General features: G+C 34.2%; 1 protein-coding gene across 3 annotated transcripts in view; it reads left to right on the top strand.

Moving 5' to 3' along the window:
* The window catches only part of LOC108732495, a 167730-nt gene that overhangs the window by 50365 nt on the left and 104812 nt on the right, over positions 1–12553 (top strand). For all 3 annotated transcript variants that reach the window (XM_018463350.2, XM_018463353.1, XM_018463352.1), the window contains exon 2: positions 3921–4005. The gene's annotated coding sequence lies outside the window, so the exon portion shown is untranslated. The remainder of the gene's footprint in view (positions 1–3920; positions 4006–12553) is intronic.

Below are 12553 nucleotides of genomic sequence, written 5' to 3'. Positions count from 1 at the left end.
AATATGTTATTATCTGTGTACAAGCAGTAACACTTCAAAAGTCTGATGATGGTTGAATAAACCGAAACGTTAAAAAAACTATTTGACCCCCACCTTGAAAAAAACTATATAAATTGTTAACTGGTGAGCAAATAATAACACAGGTTTATAGGATTGAAAAGTTATCTAATGATAAAAGATCAAAAATGGTTATTACATCGATTGACAGTGACATGTGTCTCTTTTCATATATTAATAACATACTCATTTGTAAACATACATAGAATGAGAATCATGATTACCAACCTAAAAGTTGAGTTGGTATCATGTACATTTTAATACAAAAAATAATCATAGGTGCGTTATAGAAACATACAAAATTTTAAATAACTTTTTTTTGTAAATGAATATTAACATAAATAAATTAGTTTTTTGTTCTATTAATGTTGTAGGCTTGCATATATGCAGTTAGTCGAAGTTATTTCAGTAGTTCAATGCATCACTAGCATAGGTCAGTGTAAAACAGTAGTTATGACAATGGCATTTAGTTCGGCAGAACTTGGTGATTGTATAGTCATCCATATCCCAGAGTGGCTCATAAATAATTTTGGTAGATAATTTATACATTTCAAGACTCTAATTTTGCCAATAAACCAACAATAGTTCTGGAGTGAACTTTTTATTTATTACAGTGCGACGTTTCGACCGCCAATTTCGGTCATCATCCGGTTTAACGAATATTACACTGTTCTTATAAGGATCTTATATATATTCTTGTGCACAAAATACGCTTACGATGTGATAATTATTGTCCGAAATTGACGGTCGAAACGTCGCACTGTAATAAATAACAAGTTCACTCCACAACTATTGTTGGTTTATTGGCAAAATTATAGTCTTAAAATGTATAAATTATTATACAACAACCAACAAAATTAGATTCCTTTTTGTACATAATTTTGGTAGATGTTACAAAACCTGTCTTCTATCACGTTCTACGTATCTGTATTTACAGGTGTAAAAAAATTAACGCGCCTTCGCAGCACTTCAATGGTAGTGTGAAAATTTGCCTAAATGATTATTCATTTGCTTACTAATGTGTACGTAACTTACATTTTTTTCTTTCTTTTGATCGTTTACAGTTTGATATGTAATTAAAATAATGCTGTGTAGTATTTGCGATGAACAAATGCTGGTATTATTTCATTTTTATCGTAATGTTTGTTGTTTTGTTGTTTATTTGAATGTATCGACAACCGGCACCGTTTACTCCATCATGTAACTTCTGAGTTCTTATCTCAATTCATAGGTACAGTCCGACGTCGCCAATTCCCGAGATAAAAAAAGCAATAAAATTTGATAGAATATATATTTTTCATATTGCAGAATAATTGATTATATTAATCGTGAAACATTTAAATAAAACATTAATAAGACTGAAATGATGTAAATGTAGTAAACTGCCTTAATTTGATATTTATTTCCAATTGTATTGTAAAAAAAATATTACATAGAAGGGAAAACTGCTGCAATGATTTTAAATATAAAGCAGAACATCATACTATTCACATTGATAAAATGTTTTAAAAATAAATAAATCTTTGTAATAGAATAGAATAGAATGTATTTGATTACTTGAATAAGAGGAATAAATTTTAATGTATAAAATTGTTGATATATTTTGATATTGATGAAGTAATTTTGAAAAACAAATAAGGAACAACGAAATGAAAATATTGAAATTTATTATAGATTTCTTAACAAACAGTCAGCGAACAATCTGTTTTACAGTGGGTGTATTCTTTAATTTTTGTTTTGTTTTTTTTTTTGATTTTGATTTTAAAGGCGTTTTAAAAAATCCGCCATTACAATATTATTTTCGCGAACCCCCTCTGCAAACACTGCGAACCCCCAGCGGTTCGCGAACCACCGGTTGGGAATCACTGCTCTAGACCATGCCGTTCGGTGAAGCATTTCAATCTCGAGCATTTGTAGGGGCTGGATTTGCTCTAGAAGGATTCCAGAATGTGAGATCCAGAAAATTTGATTTTATTTGTTACTGGTGAGATCTAGGCTTGCTACTAATTTGGGCAACCCATTATGGGTCTCATGACGTATTGTTGTTGCCTGTACGGACAGTATGTTATGTTGAATTTACATTTGTGACTTCTGCATTTTTGCTTTTTTTATTAGCTATTTGTTGAAGTATGATATGTTAATTCTTCTCTTGTCTGTATGACTAATTTAAGTAATCGTAAATCCATTATTGATGCCTAAAGAATATGCAGCAATTCGTGAGACAGAAGGTTGTCTACTTTGGGTATTGTAAGCTCCTGAACCAACGGAATGGTTTCCGTAAACACAAATATTGTTTGGGTCTGAGGTTTCGAGAATTGATAATTTTTCGTTTCCTTCTCGATAAACGGCCTATGGAGTGAAATAAAAAATAACCTCCCTCACTTTATTTGTCAGATAAATTCGTAAAAGAACAAATGATACTACGTCAAATAATAATTGTTGAGTTGCTTAATGTTTCATGCTCTGAACTATGTAATGAATAAAATCCAGTGACCTATATTGTGCTGGATAGAGTGGAAGTCTGTTTTCAGCCTGCTTGATAGTGGTGATAAGGGAATGAAAGCCGTGACAGTATATTATAAGTGAAAGGCTATCTATGAAATATACCTGCCCCAGAATTTGTTAGACCACCATAGGATAGCAATCAGTGTCTTATTCTTTTCGTGATGAAAATATGAATAAATTAAATTTTGGGAGCATACTTGATTGATTGTATCGTACCCTTTGTGAGATTCACGATGCATAGATATAATGCATCTAAGCATCTAGATATATAAAATAGCATCTTCCTAATTGCATTTAGGACTTTTTTTAACTTGTTATACTCGAGTTAAAAGGATTTTTTTTTTAAATGCATATATGCGTACTTTTCTCGGTAGATTTTCCGATGTCGATGGTGCTCAGAAATGCGTTTAATATTCTAAAAGCGTGGCGCAAAAACTGGGCCGGGGTTTTTTACATCAAATACGATATGCTAATATTACATAGGCCATGCATGAAAACTGTAAACAACCCCTTTCGTTCTCGGAATGAGGTCGATTTTATCCGGTTCTGCGCTTTCCACCCTTCATGCCTTTTGATTGTGCTCGTTCCTAGTGTTATTTGATCATAACTGCTGATGTTTTACAGTACCTACGTTACGCACATATTTGTATTTACATACACAAGGCACACGTCGATTTACGTGTTCATACTTACACGCGCTCATAAAGGTTTTGTATTATGCTTCACGAGAAATGGACAGTAAGAACAAAAGCCAAAAGTACAGTTACTCTATCAATCAAGAATCATCGAAATGTTCGAGTTTTTTTGCAAATGGTAGCACTTTTTGAATGCAAACTATAATTTGTGGTTTGCAAAATTGAAAAATTTTTTATTGTACGTTAAACATTAATCGAGGAATAGAATAGTATATGTCAAGTTTTTCTTGATTGGGAAATTCCATTCTCGGCATGATAAAAATCAATTTAAAGTGGTTATTATATATACAAATAGATGTACAGGGGCTAAAAATTAGTATGCTTAGATTTGCAGATTATATAGCAGTATTAGCATCTAGCAAGGAGGAGTTAGCTTTAAATAAAATGAAAGCGGTATTTTAAAGATTTCTGTTCTTATTTTAATTTTTATCTTTAGCTAATCTGGTAATTTGGAGCATATCATTGTTCGTTATTTACGTTCCTGTTGTGCTTGTTCTCGAATATAGTTTTTGTATTTTTCTAACGTTTTTTCAACTTCATTAGGAAGAGAAATTACTTCGGTGCTAATATTTATAAACTAGTAACATATTTGCATTTATTCATTGCTATTACTTCACTATAAATTACAAACTGTATTATTAGATCAAATCTTTTTTGTTTCAGGTCGATATAAACAAGAACTACAAAAATGGAAAAGGAAGACAGTAAATAGGTATTCTGATGGTTATTTCAAAAATTTACAGTTTAGGTAAGTAATACCTTTCTGCATTAGAAAATATTGGGTTGTTCGGAAAGTCATTTCGTTTTTTCCCGACAGAGGATTTAATTGTATTCTTTTGCACCCAACTTCACATTTAAGCCGTATAATTTTTATATGCTTTGAGAGCTCATATAGCAAGGCTTGTGTGTGAAAAATTCCAATTAATTCTACGCAGTAGTTTTTGGTTGGTGCCCTTTTAAATATGGAGAGCGATAAGCAGCATTTTCGACATATCTTACTGTTTTACTACAGAAAGGGTAAAAATGCTGTTCAAGCCAGAAAGAAATTGACTGATGTGTATGGAGAAGGTGTGTTGACAGTACGCCAGTGCCAGAACTGGTTCGCTAAATTTCGATCCGGCAATTTTGATGTCGAAGATGCACCACGTTCGGGAAGGCCGGTTGAAGCTGATAAAGACGCGATAAAGGCATTAGTTGATGTGAACCGGCGAATAACAACACGTGAGATCGGATTGAGGTTAAATTTATCAAATTCAACAGTTTATGACCACTTGAAAGGCCTGGGATTATCCTCGAAGCTCGATGTATGGGTTCCCCATGTTCTCACAGAGAGAAATCTGTGTCGCCGCATTGACGTCTGCGATTCGCTTCTCAAACGTCACGAAAATGATCCGTTTTTGAAGCGCATCATCACTGGGGACGAAAAATGGGTTGTATACAACAACGTCAAACGCAAGAGGTCATGGAGCAAAAAAGATGAACCGGCTCAAACCATTTCCAAAGCCGATATTCACCAAAAAAAGGTGATGCTGTCTGTTTGGTGGGATTTTAAAGGAATCGTTTTTTTTGAGCTTTTACCGGATAACACAACGATTAATTCGGAAGTCTACTGTCATCAGCTGGACAAACTGAATGATGCACTTCAACAGAAAAGGTCAGAACTAATCAACAGGAAAGGTGTAGTGTTTCACCAAGACAACGCGAGACCTCACACAAGTTTGGTCACTCGCCAAAAGCTTTTACAGCTTGAATGGGATACAATGCTACACCCACCATATTCTCCAGACCTGGCACCATCGGATTATTATTTGTTCCGGTCACTCCAAAATTTTTTAGACGGTAAAACCTTCACCTCAAATGAGGAGGTCAAAAACCTCCTCGATCAGTTTTTTGCCAGCAAAGACCAAAAATTTTATGAGCGTGGAATTATTCTACTACCAGAAAGATGGCAAAAGGTGTTGGACCAGAACGGTCAATATATAATTTAGTAAAGTATTTATTTATTATACGAAAACTGTCTTTCATTTCCACAATAAAAAACGAAATGACTTTCCGAACAACCCTATAGCATTCAAAATTAGAAAATCAAAGCTGTCAGGCGTGGATCACGATTTTGTTCTTATTAAATCTCATTGGCACGTCATAGACCTTGTCTAACATATGAAATGCTTTAGCTGAAAGTAGATATATATTAGGTAAGTAATGCATAAGTAGATCTTGTACCAACTTGCTCTTGGAGAGCCCATTTGATTTGGGCGATGATTTAACCAGACTATCTATGATGTGCAGATGAAATTTAATATGATCGAAATCGCGATCTGCGTTTCGGTAAATTACTGGCCAAGAACTTGTATTGTTCTTATTAATTTTGCACGTCAGCCCGTAGCCGAACTTGTGTTGGGGAAAGCGGGGGAATTCCGAATAATACCGCGCACCAGTGTTTCAGGTGAACCCCGAATTATCTATTAATTAAGAATCGGAACGTACGGTGCCGATGTATGTTTACTGGTTACAATTCTGATGTAATATGTGATCATTATATAGTAGTAAGTGTAAATGTTTATTTATTTGCAGTGAAATTTTTACCTAGCTATTTCTTCTCATCTATCCGATTAATACTATGGATTTAATCAATTTTTAATAGTAGGAGCTCATGACCTGTGTTAGGTTATATCTCTCCGTGCAGATTTGGGGAATCCCGCGCAGCTCACTTGGGACAATGATGGTGTAGATCTAGGCCAGGGATGCTATGGAGTTCCGTAACTGCAAGTGAAACTATCGGATATCCGAAATAGAAGTCTACCTCAAACTGTAACCGAATCTGATATAAAAGTTGCGAATAATTTCGAATAGGAGCGTAGTTTAAACGAGACATGTTGTGACAGGCTTTCGTTTTAATACATAATGATTCCTATAAAAAAAGTTCAATAATATAACAGAAGCAAATAATGTGTTTTGTTTTACGTTAATTGAGAATAGTAAAACCTTTTTTATCAATATAGAGTTCTTCCTGTTAATTTAAGTCATGTGTGAATAAATTTCCCGCCACGAAATTTTTTCCAGCTCGAATGTTGTTTGGCACCCTTAGCATACATATTAATTTTATTCCTTTCAAACTTTTCAATTCGAATTTCTTAGTTTCTCTATAACTATAAAATTTCTCTAACTCGAGATTTGAGTGTGAAATTGACATTATGAATTTTCCCTTTAATTCTCGAATTTCTCTATTCTTTACCTTTGATAGATATGGTTATACATTTAAGGTAACAATCAGCAAAAATAGCAACGAGACACCTTCACATGTACATAAACATAATTATAGTGAAATATGTTTTAATTTGGAATGGTCACTGATGTCACTTTCTCAGTGTTTACCGTGCAATTGTAGGTAATAAGAGTTAGTGGTGATGACCTTATTAACGGTAGTATACGTGAAAGTGATACCTTGTAAACAAAAATTAAAAAGTTTGGTAGTAAAGCAGAATGATTCGAATTTTTCTTTAACTCAAAAGTTGATGCATTTACGTTGTCCGTGTTTGGTATGTGTGAGTGTACATGGATCACACATATGTTATATTATTTAAATTTAAAAATGGAATCTGATGTCTTGATCAGGAGCGGCACTCATTTAATGTGTTCCAATCTTTTTGATTCTCTGATTGGTTAAGATGCAAATGAGTCTTCTTGTTTTAGAATTGTTTCTCAATAGTATAACAATAACGCTGAATGTTTCTAATAAGCAATATTCGTTACAATCAAATTCCACTATAAGTATATTCATAATTTTTTCGCGGATATGATAAAAAAATCTTTTTAAAGCCAGCAGTTTTTCATTCTGTGTCGAAATTGTACAGTATCGTGTTTAATAAATACGTTCATCCATTTTGTGCAGATATGTATCTGTAACTTATTCATTTGTATGCGTTTCCAATCTCGTGTCGAAGATAAATTGGAAATCTAGTGAACGCAGACGGTTTAGTGCATGCGCCAGGCAGTCACTATCCATCAGGGCGCTATTTTATTTAGGTATTTCTGTCGGGATTTCGCTCTTATTGCGTTATTGTACACATCTCTCGCGACGTCGGAAATAGCTAGGCTTGACACTTTGCATTTATGTTCGCCTCACATCATCTCCACCTTCACATCGACTTTGGTTGCATTAAGTTTCCAACTACCTTCACCCATAGGGTGCTGTGGTGTCACAATGTTTATTAAATACGTAATTTCACTGAAACAGGAATAAAAAAATGCTTATGTAGTGTTTTAGTCTTCCATTTTGTTGTGTGGAAAATAAATACTAATTCATACGTTCTTCTAAGGTAAGTAATATATAGGGTGATTGATCTAAAGTTCCAGGATCGATTTACCCATTTTTATTAATGTTTTTAAATATCTCATTAAAGGACTTCCTTAAGGAAAATCGCCTCCAATCGAATTGGCTTCGATTAGATTATGTTAGCGTTTTTATATTCTTATTTATTTTTTATCAAGTTGCTTATAAATTTTGTTTGTTGGTGTTATGATTTTGGTAGAAAAATAATGCGATGTCGTATCGTGATTAACAAGGAAGTAAGTCGAAGAATAAGAGGAATGGTAGCAGCCGCAGCCACTCTTGTTCTCGTTTAATAAAAAAGTGTAAACGTCAAAAAGGAGTATCATTTGTAAGGTGCGATTACAATTATGCTGGTCTTTATGATTTTCTTTTCAAAATTGCTAAAAAATTTGTACTTTTCTATCATCATCATAAGGTCGCCAGTCTTAAGACTAGTTGGACACGCACTTCCACTCTTTCCTATCCTGAGCTAATCTTCGCATTTCCCTAAAACTAGAACAATGCATATCCTTAACTATTTGCGAACAGTAATCTAATCTAGATCTACCTCTGCGCCGTTTCTGCCTCTAATGTCTCTGAATAGCCCTTCATATACCTGAGAAGGTGTCCTACTAACCTATCTCGCCTATTTCTTATTGATTTCCATAGATTCCTCTGTTCTCCTATTCTCTTTAATACCTCTTCATTTCTAACCTTTTCTACCCACGTTATCGTCATCATTCGTCTGTAACACCACATTTCGAACGCTTTTAACGGTTTCTTTTCCGCCGCGCCCACTGCCCATGTAATTTTCTATGCTACCCATCAAGTCGGGTACGATTTTCAGCCGGTTTAATGATCTAATGGATAACTGCTAGAAGATTCAATCGATTTTCGTTGGAAGTACATCACAAAGAGGAGCACATAATGGTGAACCCTCCTGTGATCTTGATAACTATCTGTCTACAAGATCATTTCAAAAATGAACTTCATCTTAAGATATTTTTTAATGTATACATCATTTGGATGTTGCTTAAGAATTTTGAACTGCCATTAACTCCTTACTTAACTTAAAAACAAAATTCACAGTGTCCAGATATTACAAAGTAATATACATGAGTAAATTCTGATTTTGACACGAGCATACAATTATCTAACCTGTATCATGCAGCTTTTCAGGCTAAAATTTGGTATTGCCCCACTTTTGCTAGTAACTCAGCACTATTCTGATACGAACAATGAAGAACTGGATATTGCTTTCGGTATAAAGCGTATTGAATAGAAAATAAGTAAGACACGTGGTGGATGACTAGATAATTGGGACAATATTCCGAGAAGAAAATGACTGTTTTATGTCGTAAAATTCGTTGCGATGGTGTTAATTTTGACTAGACATACTATAACCATCTTTTAAAGAGTAGAATTTGCTACAGGTCTGACGAAGGAAGCTGGCGAGCGGTCGGGCAGGTCCTTGCCCATTTATGACCTATTTGGGTAAGTCACTTGGAACCGATACACAAATAAACTTTCAGTAGGCGTTAAGTATAGTATTAATACAGATAGGACAGTAGCGTACTAGAAAATAATGTAGAAACATGACTTACCAAAAAGAAAAAATTAACCTATTGCTTTTGTTTTATAGTTAGTTTTCACATTCACTGTCATCATGGAAATATAGATCACTGTCACCAACATCAACAATTAGTTCTTCTGTTTGTATGTCTATTACTTGCTCACCTATTTTTAAATATTTAATCTACGACCCTGATAGGAATACTGAAGAATGAGGGCTGCAATCTTTATACCTAAACCTGCCTACTTTTGCCACCGCGCATTCACGCCATTTTAAAATTTCCGCCAGCTTCCAGCGTCAGGCCTGTACATTCCAGTAACCGATGGAACATGTGCACATATATTTTCTTGGTGCCATCAGCGAAATTAGATATGGACATATAACCTGCAATTCCACAAAACGTTTAGAAATCTAAAATGCGTTTCGATAATCAAGGTGTCATTCTCAGTTAGAGACTGTTAAATTTTGGGTTTAGAGTATTTATTTACATATAAACTAATTTATTGTAAGAGTACCGCTTGTTATCGGAAGGCATTTATGTTTTTATTTTGAAATTTGTCAATAGCATATGCAATTAAATTGTCCAATTTTCATTATTCTCTCATCTGCTGGGAACGCTCTGTATGTTTAGGTAATCAATATGAAATAGATCCGACAGCTTTTGCTCAAAACTTATGTCATTGGTGTCCATTTCAATTTTTGTTCCAAGGATTATGGTTGTAGAAAAGATGAAGGAACAAGAATCCTTTTGTTTGTAACAGGTCATCGAGAAAACCGGAAAAGAGACTAAGAAAAAGGTAAAACTAGTGGGATGGCATGGCACGTCATGCCGCACGGCATCGGCACCAACTTAAACGCGCCACGACGTCGACGCCGATGAACGACCACCGTTTGTAACAAACCGAACGTTGCAATTTTTGCTGAAACGTGCCGTCCATTCGTAAAATCCCGTCACTCGCGTACATTCTTTTCGTCGACAATTGGAATCTTTCGACTGGCTTGAGGTCAATCATTTTAAATTTAAATTGTTGCGGAATGCCACGTGCTTTCAATTTTATGCCTGGCACGGGGGGTAAAATGGGAGTGGAGCATCCACTTTTATCCATCGTGCACTGCTGGAAGGTCCTTCCGACAAATTAGAGAGGACGGACGGCGGGGCCGTGGTGGCAGGAGACGGAAGGCGCGGGCGCCTCTGCTCTTGCAGTTACAATTAGCTAATAATAAAGAGAACCTACATAGCCAATTACATATATGCGAATTTTAATTAAAGACGACGAGGACTTTCACAGTAATAGTGACATTGCGTGACGTGCATTGATGTATGTATATATGGACATAATAACACAACATGTACAAAGACAAACACGGAGAATATCCATCATGTAATATTATTGCCATTCTGGAGAGAATAGTAGACATCATCTCAAAATTCTTCTAAAGAAGTTCGTGTATATGAAAATATTTTTTCTGAAAAAAGTGTAGAAAGATTTTGCAGTTCACTGAGTTCCAACTGAATATTGACAGGATAACTGATTAATTCAGTCAAGTTGATCATGAAAGGATTAACAAACATTTGTAAATTATGTTTTGTAATTTCATTGTCCTGGAATTTGATTTCAAACTAGTCTAATAAGCATCTAATTTTAGTTTCGTAATATTTTATAGTTTATGATGGTAATATTAAGTACTCTTTCAAATTGGCGAGAATTTTGAAACTGGTTCACGCGGGCCATTTAGTTAGAATTCGTTCGTGGGTCACATTGTATCTCTTGTGTTTGGGGTTGGAAATCTTGCTTTAGAGTACTTATTGTGACGATGTTGTTATGATGTGATATTGACAAAACAGTACTGTATGAACAGAAATACTGGTATGCAAGGGAAGAAAAAGTAGGGAAAGAGCGAATATAAAGATAAGTCAGAACTGAAGGAGTAGTGGGGATATAAAGCAGAGGATAGCGCAGGTTCGTGTCGCCTTTAATAAAAAGAAGTCACTTCTATGCCCGCGAACGGTTAATTTAGAAATTCCAGTCTTAGGACTGACGACCTTATAATGATGATGATGATAATACTTGTAAGTCGCATTAACTTTTAGGTTATGAGTAACTATACATATATACGTGATTATTATTACATGATTCAAACAGTTAAATCCTATCGTAAAATGTGTCTCGAAGAAATTCTAACACATTATTAAGTTGTTTTATGTTAGGTCAGGTTGGGTTAACTTTAGCTTATTCAGGTTCTCATTAAACGATGTAGCAAGAGTATGTTTCCTTTTTTGTGTACTCAGTTCAGGGCAGTAGTTGATAATGTACGAATAGTAACGTTTGCAGACCTATATGATATTTAACAAATGGACGTATTTCCAAAATGTCTTTAATAGTTAGTAAGCGTCCATTTCTACCTGAATATATTTTTTACAGTTTATTTTAGAAAATGGGCATTTACCCGTTATCATGAATGCATTGTTCAGAATACGATTGTCCATACATACAGCAGAGCATGTAGTAACTAACTTTTGAATAGTTTTGATACCGACTATTTCAATGATAACAAAAACAAATCGTATTTTTTGAAATTTGAAAAAGAATGGCATCCTGCTCAAAAGCTCGATGTCGATTTCCTCTTTTATAGATTAGTTTTTAACCCGCATCGCTGAAAGCGATTTTATGCGTTTGATCCTGTTTATGGAGCTAATCAACTGTTCAGTTTTGATGTGGTTTGTTTATTAGTTTGAAAGTCTAAAATTGCGCAATTTTTTTTTAGGTACGTTTGATGAAAATGAAATAACTTTAGGTTTTTTGGTGGAATTAAACACACTTTGCAAAAGTAAAATTACTGAATAAAACACAATTAAAACTTAACAAATTTAATTAACGATCGCTGAAGGATGAAGTAGAACAGTTGAATAATAGATCGGAAGTGTTAGTAGTCTTGAAAATAAATTTTAACGAAGATTAAAAGGGTGGAGCTAGAAGTATTTTAACTAAAGTAGGGATCGAATCAGAAGAGAATGAAACTTGGAAAGAGTGATTAGATGAAATACTAAGAAAAAGATTTCGCCCCAATGTACCTAGAAACCCAATATTAAAATGCAATTAAGAAGTAATAAGAATTATACAGCTCATGCTGTTAGTAAACGAAATTAAAATGTTAAGGGATTAGTGGAAAGTACAAGTAGTAAAGTAATTTGTAGAGAGAATAATAGAAAGGTACAGATACAAAAGGTTTTGAGAAGATACATTTGAAAGCATATTTACATAATAACAATAGGAAATATTTACAAAAGAAAGAATTGAATTATACGTTACAATATTGAGTTGGGAAAAATATCAATATATCAAATATCAAAAATATATAAGTGATATCATATCGTAACAAAAATATATGTGGCAAATATGTGTAGCCACA

Source organism: Agrilus planipennis, unplaced genomic scaffold (genome assembly GCF_000699045.2).
Source record: "Agrilus planipennis isolate EAB-ADULT unplaced genomic scaffold, Apla_2.0 scaffold23, whole genome shotgun sequence".
Lineage (NCBI taxonomy): Eukaryota > Metazoa > Arthropoda > Insecta > Coleoptera > Buprestidae > Agrilus > Agrilus planipennis.
This window is presented reverse-complemented; position numbering and strand designations above follow the sequence as displayed.